At 42.2% G+C, this 15,293-nt stretch overlaps 1 protein-coding gene across 11 annotated transcripts in view; it reads left to right on the top strand.

Moving 5' to 3' along the window:
- Positions 1-15,293, top strand: part of KDM2B (lysine demethylase 2B) — a 114,191-nt gene that overhangs the window by 71,323 nt on the left and 27,575 nt on the right. The window lies entirely within an intron of this gene.

Genomic DNA, 15,293 nt, shown 5'->3' with positions numbered 1-15,293 from the left:
CAAAGGGGGATCATTTTCCCTTGCTGTGGAAACTGCAGGCAGTGCCCCCTTGTGGTCACTCAGAAAACTGCGGGGAGATGACACCTCACCTTTGCCTGTCATTGGGTGATCTTTCTTCTTTTCCTCCCCTCTCTCCTTGCTTCTCTGTCTCCTTCCTTGCTTTGTCCTCCAGCTGCTTCATGGGCTGTTCTCTCCCCTAGAAAAAATTTATGTATTTGACTGTGTCTGTTTTAGTTGAGGCATGTGGAATCTTCAGTTGCAGCATGTTGTATCTTGTTCCCTCACCAGGGACCAAACCCAGGCCCCCTGAATTGGGAGCACGGAGTCTTAGCCACTAGACCACCACGAAATCCCTGTTTCACCACAGGAAATCTCTGTTTTCTCCTCTTTTCAAAGTTAACTTATTTTCTCTTTCTAAATGGATGCTTGGGAATTCCCTGGAAGTCCAGTGGTTAGGACTCTGTGCTTCCACTGCAGGGGGCACAGGTTCAATCCCTGGTCAGAGAATTAATATCCTGCATGCCTTGCAGTGTGACCAAAAAACCAAAAACACAAGAAGGGTTGATGCTGTCTATGAAAAATCTAATCAAACAGGAATGGACAAAGATGCTGAGAACAGCAGAAGTGATGTCACTGAGAACTTACCAGGGGCAGGTTGCCTTGCTTAGTCCTCTACATGCCCTGTTTTATTTAGACTCCCACAATCCTGTGGATAGACATCTATGATTTGTTTTACAGATGGGGAAACTGAGGCTTAAAAAGGCGAAGTTACTTGTTAGGTTACTTGGCAGAGCCGAGGATGCAAAGAGGTCTGATTGACAGCGGAGACCTAACTTTCAACCAATACCTGCCCCAGTGTCCACCGTCCAGAGAAAACCAATGACATTTTGGTGTATCTAGGGTGGGATATATATATATATGAACCCATTCATCTATCATCAGTCTGTCTTGTCTTGCTCACTTTCTTGAGCAAGTTATATGAGTTCCAAGAACCTTACTTCCTCGTTTGTAGAAAGGTGTTATACCGGTATCTACTTTGAATAGTCATTGTGAGGACTAAAACTAACGCATGCAGAATCCACAGGGCGAGGGCTGACTCACGGTAAATTCTCTAAATGTTAGTTGTAACCTAAGCAGCCTTCCTGTTAATGGGTATTTTGCTAATTTCTGATTTTTTACTGTTATAAAAAACACTGACAGGAACTTTCTAGAACTTTCTCGATCTGTACTGTCCAAAAGGCCATGAGCCGTGTGTGGGTATTGAGCACTTCAGATGAAGCAAGCTTAAATTAAGAGGTGCTGCCAGTATAATATACGTAACAGATTTTAAAGACAATATAAAAAAGAACAATGCACAATACAACTTATATTGATTGCATGTTGAAATTAGGGTTGCCAGATTTTAAAAAGGACACTCATTTAAATTTGAGCTTCAGATTTTCAAACAATTAAACAGTTTTTTAGTTTAATATGTCCCATATATTACATGGGATATACTTATGCTAAAAAAAAAGTTTTTCTTCTTTTCCGAAATGTAATATGGCTGTATTTTTATTTGCTGAATCTGGCAACCCTCGTTGAAATGATCATATTTGTGTGTTAGTCACTCAATTGTGTCCGACTCTTTGTGATCCCATGGACTGTAGCCTGCCAGGCTCCTCTGTCCATGGAATTCTCCAGGCAAAAATACTGGAGTGGGTTGCCATGCCCTCCTCCAGGGAATCTTCCTTTCCCAGGAATCAAACCCTGGTCTCCTGCATTACAGGCAGATTCTTTACCATCTGTGAAGATGGTAAAGATTATCGGGAAGCCCGATAATCCATTAAACAAAATGGATTATTAATACTCATTTCACCTGTTTCTTTTTATCTTTTAAAGAGTGGCTTCAAGTACTTATGTGGCTCACATTGTATTTCTGTTGGACATTGCTGTTCTGGGTTATCCTGTTCACCTTTTTTATTATCTTTGATTATCTTTCTAAATGTGGACTTGTTAATGGAGAGAAGGCACCCAGTTCCTTCTGGGTGTTGAATTCTGATTCTCTCTGAAGCTTAGTGGGAACCGAAGTGGCCATAGAATTGAAAAGGATTTGCCTCCACATCTTCTACCTTTAGCTCCCCAATCTGTGGACATGTGTGGGGTTTCAGAACTGACTTTCCCTAAATGGGCAAAAATATAAATGTCATTTGTCAGACCACAGACTGTACTTGCAGACACAACACCTTGAAGTAGCCCAGCCAGGCCCCGTGGTTGCTTTGAACCTGTAGAGGAAACCGTGGCTTTGCCTTGCTGCCCACTTCCCTCATGGTGGAGGAATTGCTTCATGGGATGGATTGGGGTTTGTAGAACATGGGCTTTTAAAGGAACCCACTTGACATTGCTCACTGTAATCTCAGAATTAATGGAGGTGTTTAGACCAGCCTCTCTGGAGATCCCTTCAGGACCATAAATGTGCCCTGTCTTCTGTGCTGGAGACCCTCAGCTTTTTCCTTGGAGGACTGGTTTATCAGCATGGGACTATATGGCGTGGCTGGTGTCAACATGAGTAGGAGAAACTGCAGCCCTTAGGCTGGTTGGGAAAGAGTGGGTGGGAGGGAGAATAAGAGCCTTGGACGTTTAACAGCGCTCATGGTAGCAGGCTTTTCTTTTCTTTTTTTTAATCTCATAATAAATAAGACTCCCATAATTTATGGTTTTCCCACTTAAAGTGTATAGTTAAATGTCTTTAGTATACTGAAAATATTCAGAGTTGTGGAACCATCCTCACAACCACAATCTTCATTTTAGAACATTTTCATACCCCTTAGAAGAAACTCCATCAGCAGTCAGTTCCCCTTCCCCCAACCCCTGGAAACTTTCTGTCTCTATGGATTTGCCTACTCCGGACATTTCATATAAATAGAATTGTACAGTATGTGGCCTTTTGTGACTACTTTCACTTAGCAGAATGTTTCCAAGGTTCATCTCAGTTGTACATCTATCAATATTTCATACCTTTATAGGGTTGGAGAATATTCCATTGTATGAGTGGACCACAGTCCGTTTATCTGTTCATCTGTCCATGGGCATTTGTGCTCTTTCTCCCTTTTGGCTATTGTGATTGATGATGCTATGAATAATTTATGTACAGGTTTTTATGTGAAGTTATGTTTTCATTTCTCTTGGGTAGAAACCTAGGCATGCAGTTGGCTTACCAGATGGTAACTGTATGTTGAAGTTTTTGAGGAACTGCCAGACTATTTCCCAAAGTGGCTACAGCATTTTGTATTCCCCTCTTCAGTTACAAGAGTTCCAATTTCTCCACATCTTCACCCAACACCTATTGCCTATCTTTTTTTTTTAGTTAAAAAAATTTTCGGCTGTGCCACACAGCATACGGGATCTTAGTTCCCTGACCAGAGAGCGAACCCATGCCCCCTGCATTGGAAGCTCAGAATCTTAACCACTGGATACCATGGAAGTCTCATATTGCCTGTCTTTTTCATTAGAGCCATTCCTGTTTTTTTCCTATGAATTATTTGAAGTTAATTGTATGAGTTTGCAAGGGCCAGCATAACAAAATACCCCAGACTGAGTGGCTGAAATGACAGGAAAATTAGTTTTCTCACCTTTCTGGAAGCCAGAAGTCTGAGATCAAGATGTCAGTTGGCAGGATTTATTTCTTCTGAGGATTCTCTCCTTGGGTTATAGGTGGCCGTTGTCTCTGCGTTTTCACTTGGTCTTCCTTTTGTGTGTGTTCTAATCTCTTCTTATAAGAACACCATTTATACTGAATTCGAGTCCATCCAAATGATGCCATTTTAACTTTGTTATTATCTCATTAAAGACCTATCTCTAGGGACTTCCCTGGTGGCACAGTGGTTAAGACTCCACACTTCCACTGCAGGGGGCCCAGTTCCATCCCTGGCCAGGGAACTAGATCCTGCATGCTGCAATTTTTTAAAAAAGTCCATGCTGCCATGAAAGAGTGAAGATCCCTTGTGCTGTAAATAAGACCTGGTGCAGCCAAATTAAAAAAAAGAAAAAAGACCTATTTTCAAATACAGTCACATTCTGAGGTGCTGGGGTCAGACTTCAACATATGGATTTGAGGACACAGTTTAGCCCATAACATGTATTACACATTATACAAAAAGGAATAAATCATATAATAATGAATATCATGATTCCCCCTTCAACTCTAGAAATAAATATTTCTGGTATAACCAAACACCCGTGTATTCCTTTTAAATGTATGCAACAGTTCTGAGGTCTTACTGAATTCTTAAAACGAGGCTGGTAGGATAGGATTATCTTCATGATGCATCTGAAACTGGAGATTCAGAGAGGTATGCTGGTAAGTCTGAGGCCACACAGCTTATGAATCTAAGGTGTTCATCTCCAGATTTGTCCCTGCGCCTGAGGAACTCTATGAGCCGTGGCGGAGGGCAGGGACAGGGGGAGGGGAGGCCGGGTGCTGTATTTATGCGTTTCCTGGCTGTTGGGGTTAAAAAGTTAACAGGAAAGGAAGAAGTAAGTAAACGACTCACTGCCTGGGCCGCCCAGGTCTCTCCATTCCCAGGTTTGCAGTCGGCTTCCTCCCAATTTGATGCAGGTTGGCTTGAAAGATCAAGGGTGCTCATTGAGGCTGTCAGGATGCAAAGTCGGGAGTGGTCCGGGTCTGGCTCAGGTTTCTTAAATAATTAATGCTAAATGATGATTAGCAAGAAATGCTTTGATCTCCCACCTTGCCTCCTGGAGAACAAAGTCCCTTTCTGGAACTGATTAGGTGCTGTGAGGTCATTTCTGATGTGGCGTCTTTCAAATCAGAGATGCTACTGAATCACCCTCGGTCACCATACCCCACCCCCACCCCATCCCATTGGCTGTTTTCACCAGTGGTGATGGATTTGTTTTGATCCGTCTATACTCTGGCCACTTCCTTTGATGACCAAGTGGTAGGATTTGGAGGGGGAGAGGCCTGTCTGTGACCTTAGAACCAAACCGAGGAGACTGAACTACTTTGAGGCCCGGCTTCTGACCTCAGCCTTATTAGCATGTTGACCTTCCTCGCAGCAGCCAGATGCTTCTACCCAGCCAGGCTGCAGGTTGGTTCCCAGAAAAGGAAACCAAGGAAGGAGGTGAGACGAAGCCACGGTTTTCCTGGAAAGAGAACACGTTGATGCATTTGCTTCTTAATCTCTAGTGGCCAAACCAGGCTGCCTCTTGAATTTCAGTTATTGTCAATTTTTCTGGAGTGGAGGAGCAGAGAGGCTACAGAGCGTACTAGCAAGAACCCTGACGGGGACATGGGGACAGCCCTCTATAGCAGTTAGTGGATCGGCTTCCTTACGGTGACGTCACCGGAACCACGGGAGGAAGACAGACAAACAGACACACAGACACACACCCACACACCTGATGTCTGTGTCGTGCTCAGTTCTGCTCTATTTCTCTTCCCCTTCCTCCATACTTGGTCATTTAGATCTGGGAGGCCTGGTAAGTCTGGGGTCCCCCCGGGAGCGTCACACACGCAGCCTTTCCCGGAAGGATAGTCACATAAGGCATTAAAAGAGGCCCCCATTTACTTCCTGTTCCCACTGCCCTGCTCCCAGCTCCTGTTTCCCCTGAGTAATTAAGTTGATGGTGTACAGTTGAGGAGGAGGATAATGCCTGCTATTTATTGTTGCCTGCTCAGGGCCAGATCATTTCCTGTAAAGGCCGTTTGGCCTCATAAGGACCTGTGCTCAGGCTGGTGACATCTGCTTTACCTGGGAAACATTTTTTTCCCTAAGTTGTTTCCTGTGCTCCCCTGAGACACTCTGATTCATTAGGTGTTGGTGGGTCCTGGGAATCTGCACTTGCTAAATGCTTCACAGGTAATTCTCATGCACAACGAGGGTGAGCTCTGGGGTCAGGTGCACCTGGAGATTGACCCCTGGCACTGCCGCTTACTGTGTGGTCATGGGACAGTCTGAGCCTTAGTTTACTCACCTGTGAAAGGGGCTCATAGCGCTTTCCTACAAGGTTGCTGTGAGGGGCTGTCTGCAAAATACCTCCATAGTAGCCCTTCCATCAGTGATAGCAATTAGGCTTTTTCATAGTTCTGTTAGTTAGTAAATAATAATCCCGAATCTGCCCAACTAGAAGGCAGAAATAGAAGACACTAGAGGAGCTGGGTCAGAAGGGAGTGATTAGTTTAGAGACAGTCCCCGTCTCTACATGATTTTGCTGGTGCAAAAACTCGATCTCGGGCAAGGGCCTGAATGGCTCAATTTCGCGGAGGTAGTCGCAGCTGGCATTTCCTGCAAGGGGGCTGGTGGTTTAAGGAACTGTTTCTTTATGCCTTCTGCACTCCACTGGAGGGAGGAACCCTAGGCCTATGAGTGGAAGGGTAACTTGCCTTAGAACGTGCTGGAAGAAGCCTCATGAGAGCAGCCTTGGAGATTAGGAACAGGCAGCTAGGAGACCGGCAGCAGGGGCCATAGGGCGGAGAGGCATGAGCAGCAAGTGGACAATCCGGGACATCCACCTAGAGTCCCCAGGGCTTCCCTAAGTAACAGCTAAGTCATCTGTGGCATTTGGAGGCCAGCAGGTTCCCAGGAGCGCAGGCAGCAAAAACCCCTGATCACAGAATTCTCACAAGAGATGGTCTGCTCATTCTGGATAATGTTGCCTCCAACATCAGCAAGAGAAAAATCCCATTGATGGTCAAAGAATGCCACTGTTTCTTACAAGCTGAGACCCCAGGTCTCTGACCAGATATGTGATCTCTGATTCCAGAATCCGTAATCCCTGAACTATATGACTGGGATCCCATCAGAGCCCCCTACCTTTTTTAGTTGACCCCACCGATGCTCTGTAAGTTGAGCCTCTGTTCAACTCCTCTCCGTGACCTGGTGGGAGGGTGCCAGGATGCCATTTCATTTCCTGCTAAGATCCTGACTGATAGACAGACTTCCCGTTTTCTCCTTCTGCTGGACATCCACATTCTACTCTGCATTTTTTTAAAATTTATTTATTTTTGGCTGTGCTGGGTCTTTTTTGCTGGGCACTGGCTCTCTCTAGTTGTGGCGAGCAGAACTACTCTTTGTTGCGGAGCACAGGCTCCAGGCGCAAGGACTCAGGGGCTGTGGTACATGGGCTTCGTTGCCTTGAGGCCTGTTGGATCTTCTTGGACCAGAGAACCCATGTCCCCTGCAATTTCAAGGCCAATTCTTAACCACTAGGGAAGTCCCTATGCTCTGCATTTTGTTGCATATCTGTCTTAAGCTTCCATTAGCTTCTTGAGACCGGAGCTCATCTTATTAATTTTTTTCTCATCCTTTTTTGTATCCTGTCATGCAAGATTGGTCCCAGAAAATGTTCAGTGAATGCATGAACTTTGATAGCAAGGTTTCCCCAGAGCTTCTAGAAGGTGAAGTTGTAGTCAGTCAGTTCAGTCTCCTTGCTGTCTTTCACCTGCTCTCCAGATGCCTCAGAGTCACGCTAGTGAAAGTAAGCCTCTCTCCTTCCTTTAATTGGTGTGTCCCAGTTGCAGCCAATAAAAGAATGGTGAATAGAAGAGCACCAAGAAGGGCTCTTGGTCTTCCCTGGACCCTTTTATCCCTCATATTTAGGCATCTCCCTTCATCCTCTTGGACTTAAAAAGATCTTATCTCACCTGGAACTTTTCAGCCATCAACAGTATCATTTTATTGAAACTTTAAGACAGCGATCAGCTGAAATAACCTGTAATTAAAGTCTGCAGCCCAGGATTTCTTTCTTAGTCTGATAACCTGCTCGACTGTCTGTGTTAATAATGCCAAAGACAAATTCTTGGAAAGCAATTGAGATATCGAGGGCTTTCCTGCCTTTGGTGGAGTAATTAGAAGGCCTGGCTGGCACTGTAAGTGATTGCTTGCCATTATCATGGTTTTATTTCTAGAACAGTGGTCTGTCCTTCAGGCTTTTCTTTTTTTTTATCAAATGGCATTATATATTTCCTGTTTCAAAGGAGGATACTTGATCATTGACTTTGGGAGTAAGTTGTGACAGCACCCTCCTCCCCCTAACCCCTGCATATCTAATCTGGCTTTATCAGGAAGACGGATGTGTGTGCGACCAAGTGATGTTGTCAGATAATCTGCTCCCCAAACTTAGATGATCTAGAGAAAAAAGGGGCACAGTTAACTGAATACAGGTGAAATATTTGCTTTATTTAAGTTTGCTTCCTGTTACAAAAGGGGGAAGGGGAAGTTCATTTGTTGGGACAAGGGGAACTTTAATTATATACAAAGAAAATAGGTAGAAAGTGAAAGCTCTGGTAAAACCTGCTTTAAGTCACTCACTTTCGTCAATGAATGTAAATGACTAAACAGCAAAGCATGTTGCAAGAATTCAGAGATAATCTCCCTTAAAAGAATGATTTTGGGAGGGGGCATTTAAATTGATTTCTCTCTTAGCTAATATTTATGGGACAAGATGGCAGGAAGGGTTGTGTTGGGGACTGATCTGGGGAAACTTGTTGGTTTGAGTGTACCCAGTTGATTGATTCTTCTGGGGGAGGGTGTTCTTTTATTTCTTTTTACTTATTAGTTTATTTTTTAAAATTGAAGTATAATTGATTTACAATGTTGTGTTAGTTTCTGGTGTATAGCAGAGTGGTTAATTTTTGTATAGTAAATGTTATACATTTTTCAGATTTTTTTCCATTATAGGTTATTGCATGATATTGAATATAGTTCCCTGTGCTATACAGTAAGACCTTGTTGTTTACTTATATGTAGTAGTTTGTATCTGCTAATTCCAAATTCCTAATTTATCTCTCCCCACTCCTTTCCCTTTTGGTAACCATAAGATTTTCTATGTCTGTGAGTCTATTTCTGTTTTGTAAATAAGTGCATTTGTATCATGTTTTAAGTTCCACATATAAGTGATATCAGGTGAATTTTTGTCTCTCTGACTTTCTTCCCTTAGTATGGTAATCTCTAGGTCCATCTTTTTGTTGTATCTTTTATCACATTTCTTTGGATTGTGGGAAAGAGACAGCATAAGATTGACTATTTTAGCTATTTTTGGGTGTACTTGAGTGGCACTTTGAGTGTATTTTGGGTGGCATTGAGTACATTCACATTGTTGTTAACCATCACCACCGTCCGTCTCCAGAACTTTTTCATCATCTGAAACTGGAACTCTTAATCCCTTAAAGACTAAATCCCCATTCCCCCATGTTCTACTTTTTTTATTTCTGTGAATTTGACTCTTCTAGATACCATGTATAAGTGGAATCATACAGTATTTGTCTTTTTGTGACTGGCTCCTTTCACTTAGCATGTCTTCAGGATTCATCCATGCTGTAGCATGTGCCAGAATCTCTTTCCTTTTTAGATCTGAATGGTTTTCCATTGTATGTATATACATTTTATTTACCCATTTATCTGTTGATGAGTACTTGGGTTGCTTCCACCTTTGGCTGTTATAAATAATGCTGCTGTGAACAGAGGTGAGTAAACATCTTTTCAAATCCTTATTTTCAGTTCTTTAGGGTACATACCTAGAAATGAATTGCTGGAATCATAGAATAATTATGTTTTAATTTTTGGAGGGGCTGCCATACTGTTTTCCACAGTGACTGCATCGATTTACATTCCTATCAACAGTGCACAAGGGGTCCCAGTTTCTCCACATCCTGGCTATTGTTATTTTCTGTTCGTTTGTTTGTTTGTTTTTCATAATAGCCTTCCTAATGGGTATGTTGTTTTTCAACTAACTTTATTTTTTATGTTGAAGTATTCTTTAGAGTATTACAGACATCATGTCATTCCATCCCTCAATACTTAGGTTTGCATCCCTGAAAAATAATATTTTTCTCCATTCTTGAAATAACATTATACCTAGCAAAACTGACAATTCTTCCTGAGACTGGGTCATATAAATTATCTTTCACAGCTACTTTGTTCAAATCAGGATCCACTCCCGGAATCTGTTCTTAATTTTCTTTTAATCTTGACCTTTCTCAGAATATTGATTGGTAGAGAAGATGAAACCATGTCCTGAAGAATATCTCACTTTATGCATTTGTCTGATTGCTTCCTTGTGGTGATATTTAGCTTTTTCGTTATCTCTTGTAATTTCTGTAAATTAGAAATTAGGTCTAAAGGTTTGGTTAGATTGAAGTTAAATATCATATGTAGTGGATTAAAGCAATGGTGGTCTGATTATTCCCTCATCATTCAATTATGCTTATCCCTCTTTGCTCCAGAGAATAATTTGGAAGGGAATACGTTAGACCCTTGCTTCCATTTACCACTCACTGATGATTTCAACAACAGTTTTCCTGTATCAGTAATTTTCTCAGAAGATGGAAATGAACCTCTGGGACTTCCCTGGCAGTCCAGGGACATAGTCACATAGAGTTAAGACTCTATGCTTCACTGCAGGGTACCATGGGTTCCATCCTTGGTTGGGAACTGAGATCCCACACACAGCCCAAAAAAAAGAAGATGAATCTTTTCGATAAATGACTTATCATCCCTCCTTTATGCACTAGCTGGCTTTTTTCTGCATTTTTCCCTCATCAATGGGAGCTTCCCTTGAATATACTTCCCTTGAATATACTCCTGACAAGGCTGTTGCTGCACACGTGCTTAATTCTTCCCCTTTAAACACCAATCTCAAACCAAGGAGTTGGTGTTATGGTTGCTTCAAATGGTGACAGATGAGTTTTGTCAGACTTTTTCTATTTTGAGTGTCTTGGTAAACTCATGGATTTTCATAGATCCAAGGGGCTTGTAGAGGCAAATTGGCCTGCTGGAGCTGAGCCATTTTTAAAGGAAAGCAAGAATATACGTGAAGAAGGCAGCCAGAGTATGTGTGTGAGAGAGTGTGTGTGTGTGTGTGTGTCTGTTCCCCCATCCCTACTCCCAGCGGCACCTACCAGTGTGTATTCGCATTTGTTAGGTGCCCTTAAGTGAAAGGCTTTCAAGTGCTGTCAAAGCCTATCAGACCCCCACGGTGACTGTTAGCAGCTCATTTAGGAGATGATTCAACTATCACCTTGGTTTGGTAAATTTCAACCTGCTCCAGGGCTGAGGGGGCTACATTTCCTAACCAGGTTACCTTTCAGGGACAGGAACTAAGATCACTCTTAAATGATAACTGATGAAAAAAAATTATGTGTGTGTGTGTGTGTGTGTGTATTTATATACACAAATATTTGTATTGTATATAAATTCAGATATATATAATATATATACAAATATTGTATATATACATATATACACAAACACATGTGTGTGTATATACAGATACACTTTCTAAAAACTTTTTATATTGGAGTATAGTTGATTAACAATCTTATGGTAGTTTCAGGTGGACAGCAAAGGGACTCAGCCATACATAAATATGTATCCGTTCTCCTCCAAACCCCCTTCCCGTCCAGGCTGCCACAAAACACTTAGCAGAGTGCCCTGTGCTGTACAGTAGGACCTTGTTGGTTATCCATTTTAAATATAGCAGTGTGTACATGCCCATCCAAAACTCCCTAATACATACTTTTTAAAATTGAAGTAAAATTCAATTAGCATAAAATTAGCCATTTTGAAGTATCAATTCAGTGACATTTAGTATTTTCACAGTGTTGTGTAAGCATCACCTCTTTCTAAACCCCAGGATATTTTTTCATCACTCCCCAAAGAAACCCCATGCCTATTAGGGCATCATTTCCCATTCTCCTCTCGCATCCCCACCCAGCCCCTGGCAATCATGAGTTGGCTTTTGGTCCCTGTGGATTTTTCTATTCTGGACATTTTATATATATGGAATCATACTATATGGTGTGTTTCACTTGGAATGTTTTCAAGATTCAACACATTGTAGCTTGTGTCACTGCTTCATTCCTTTTTATGGCTGAATACATGCCGTTGTATGGATAGACCACATTTTGTTTACCTTTCATCGATGGACAGAATTTGATTTGTTTCTACCATTTGACCATTGTGAACAGAGCTGCTAATTTTACTCCTATTTTGCCTCTTTACTGCTTTATCGTTCCATTTTGAGTAAGCTTTGTATTTGCTCTTTTTAAGTTTTTATAACCTGATCTTCAAAGGTCTTTCTTTGAAGGATGGTGGGATGGACAGTGAAGGGTGCTCTGACTCAGAAAGAAACCAAGGGTGAGATTTGGTCTTGTTAAGAAAAATATTTGGGGTCTTCCCTGGTGGTCCAGTGGTTAGGACTCAGTGCTTCCATTGCAGGGGGCAGGGGTTTGATTTCCGGTTAGGGAATTAAAATCCTACATGCAAAGTAGACAGGGGAAAAAGAAAATTACAAAAGTTCTGTATGAGGGAATTCCTTGGTGATCCAGTAGTTAGGACTCCATGCTTTCACTGCAAGCATGCAGGTTCAGTCCCTGGTTGGGGAATCAAGATCCCACATACCAAGTAGTTTGGCAAAAAAATAATAAAAATAATAATAAAAAGTCCTGGTTGTAGGCCCAAATTATGCTAGCATTTTATGTACTTTTAGTCCCTATTTTCTGGGCTGGGAGGTGGGATTGCAAAGTGAATCCATTGTCTGAATTGTCTGAGCGCTCAGCCTTAACCTGGATTTGTGTAGGGAAATGAATGGAGAAGGGAAGTAACTTTCTAAGGTCAGTGACTGAGTTGGAAATGGGATGGATGGCAGGAAACATGTCTCAGATCAGTGCTAGTCACCTGTTAAATTAGTTAATTAAAAAAAAAAATCCTGTGCAGTCACAAATCTTCCAGTGAATGTAAATATTTATTGGTTGATCTTTGTAATGTAAGGAGACAGTATTAGGAGAGGAACTCTATTTAAGAGAAAGCTTGGTCTCTTTAAAGGAGCCACCTGACAGATATATGTGGGTTTTAAATGCTTGTGGAATGATTCTCCAGGGGCAAAATAAAAAGCAATTAACATTAGTAATTTCCTTAACCAAAATCAGTGCAGCCCTTGGTCTGTCATACAGTCACTCTTTGAACCATAGTTTTATCCAGGCAGCTCTGAAATTAGTCCTAAATTGCTATGTGACACGATGCAAAAATTTTTCTTATTTATGTTTTATTATAAAAATAACTCTCCAAAAGACCTTCTTCTTGGGCTGTGAATGGGGAAAAACCCATCGAAGAACAGAGAGACAAATGGTAAAATAATAGTAAAATAACTGAAGCATGCATTCTCTATTGCTTATTAAACATACATTATTGTGTATGTTAGGAAGCAACCCTCCCAAGTCATTTTTGTTCCTTCCTTAGGGGCATGTTTACAGATGGTGTCCCTTGGTTCAGGAGTGTGCCAGCCAGTTACTGGCCTGGACACAGGAAATGCATTCTCTTTCCCTGTCCTGATCCTCTGGAAAAGAATGTTTCCAAGTTTAGCCATGCCCTTTGTGACATGGATACAAGGAAATGGGCCACATGCCAGAGAGACCCTCCCCTAGGGCGCCCAGAGTCCAGGGGGCATTTATTCAATCTGTCCCTTTCTTCCTGGTCCTGGGCGTGAGGATATAAAGGACTGGAGGGGACAGCTGTCCTCTTCCTTCTGCCTTAGGTCACTGCCCGTCTCTGCCCTGGGACAGCCTGCAGTGCCCTCAGATGGCTAAGTCTGCGCAAAATCTCTGGGCAGACTGGGATCACTCCTAAAGTCTCATGATCTAATAGGCAGGCCAGAAAATTAAATGACATTCAGAGAAAGCGAAGAACTGGGTGACGCCTGTGACCGAGGCAGGCTTGGCTTCCATCTGTTTTTATTTATTTCTTCCTCACTTAGTGAAAATTTTGGACCCTCCTGGCTCAGGGCAAGCACCGGTTGCCCTGGTGGCATCAGCTTTGGGGAACTCTTTCTAAGAAAGTAAACCTTGGCTAAGTGGAGCTGGGAGACCGTTCAGTTCTTAGGGTCCCTGGAGGAGGAGGTCGAAAGGGAGAAAGGACGAGCCTAAGGCACCATATAAATGCTAAATTTTAAGGTGGTGATTCTGGGCAAGTAAATAATATATTTTGTATATAGCCCAGTACACTATTAATAGAAAAGAAACGCTGGGTAGTTTTGTGTACCAGTTAGTTAAAGGAAGTTTTGATCAAGGAGGTATAAATGCTAAGAGGCTCTTTGCAAGTGTCAGAAGAGGAATTTGTAAGAGGTGTTAGGGCAGTGGCTGCTGGCATGAGCCTTGTTAGAATTTGGAGAGGACCCACCACATTGTCATATCTTAGTCCTGGCTTCCTCCTTCCACATCAACCTCCACGGATCCATCAGGCAGCAGTCTGGTTACCAAAACCATACCTACCTGTCCTGAAATTGAATTTGAACTGAGAACACAGAATTTGCAAAATTTAGTAAGGAACAGTTAATTTTCCACATAAATCTTGAGTATTTCGCTTGGATTATTACACTGGTCTCACATGACATCCTCCTTTTTTGATTCTGGCATTTGTGCTGTGTGATTAACAGCCCAGACTGCAGGCTCCAGCTGCTTATAGGTTCAAATCCAGGTTGTTTCACTTCCTAGCAGCCATGTATCTCAGTTTCCTCATCTGTGAAATGGGTGGATGGTAGAACATACCTCATGGGGCTGTCTAAAAGAATAAATGAGATATATCTACACCACACTTAGCATGGGATCTAGCCCTTCAATCATGCTTAGTAAACATTAGCTCCTGTTATTGCCTGGACCCCTAGAGGGGGTCTCTGGATGGTGTTTTATAAGGAATCCTGGGCTTCAGAGCTACTTTCCAATTTTCTCTGGGCTTCCTTATCTTTTCTCTGGGCTTGCCTTACCTGTGAAGTCAGGGATGGTGGTGTCTGGTGAGGCCCCTTTTAGCTCAGAAATGATGTGACGGAAGGAAGTTTTGTGTTAGCTGCAGCTTCTGTTCATTAACACTTTCCCTTTCTCTTCTTTGAACCATGATAAATGAGAGCTGTCTTTTTACTTCCTTAAATACAGAAGTGAGCTTTTGCGAATTCTCAAAAGAAAACAGCCCAAAGACAGGTCTAAATAATCTTGTACTCCTGCTAGGTAATGAGAAAAACCTTTGAGAAAAAGTCCTGTTTCCATACCTCTCTCTTAATGTATTGTGTTATTTGTATGTCTCTGTATCCTGGCAGTTTTGACCAATTACAGTGAAGTGAAAGCATGATTTCGCTTTTTTTTTTTTCCCCAGCCCCTCCTCTTTCTTTAAGGGACTTCCTACTAGGTTGAGTGGCCCCTGAGAGTTCATGGACTCCATCAGATAGAGACTTTAATCCAGACAAGATAGTTTTATAAAGGCTGAGACTTTGGGGGGTGGACTGAGATGGAGGGGGGAGTATTCTTTTCA

The sequence above is a fragment of the Odocoileus virginianus genome, chromosome 12, assembly GCF_023699985.2.
Source record: "Odocoileus virginianus isolate 20LAN1187 ecotype Illinois chromosome 12, Ovbor_1.2, whole genome shotgun sequence".
Classification (NCBI taxonomy): domain Eukaryota; kingdom Metazoa; phylum Chordata; class Mammalia; order Artiodactyla; family Cervidae; genus Odocoileus; species Odocoileus virginianus.
This window is presented reverse-complemented; position numbering and strand designations above follow the sequence as displayed.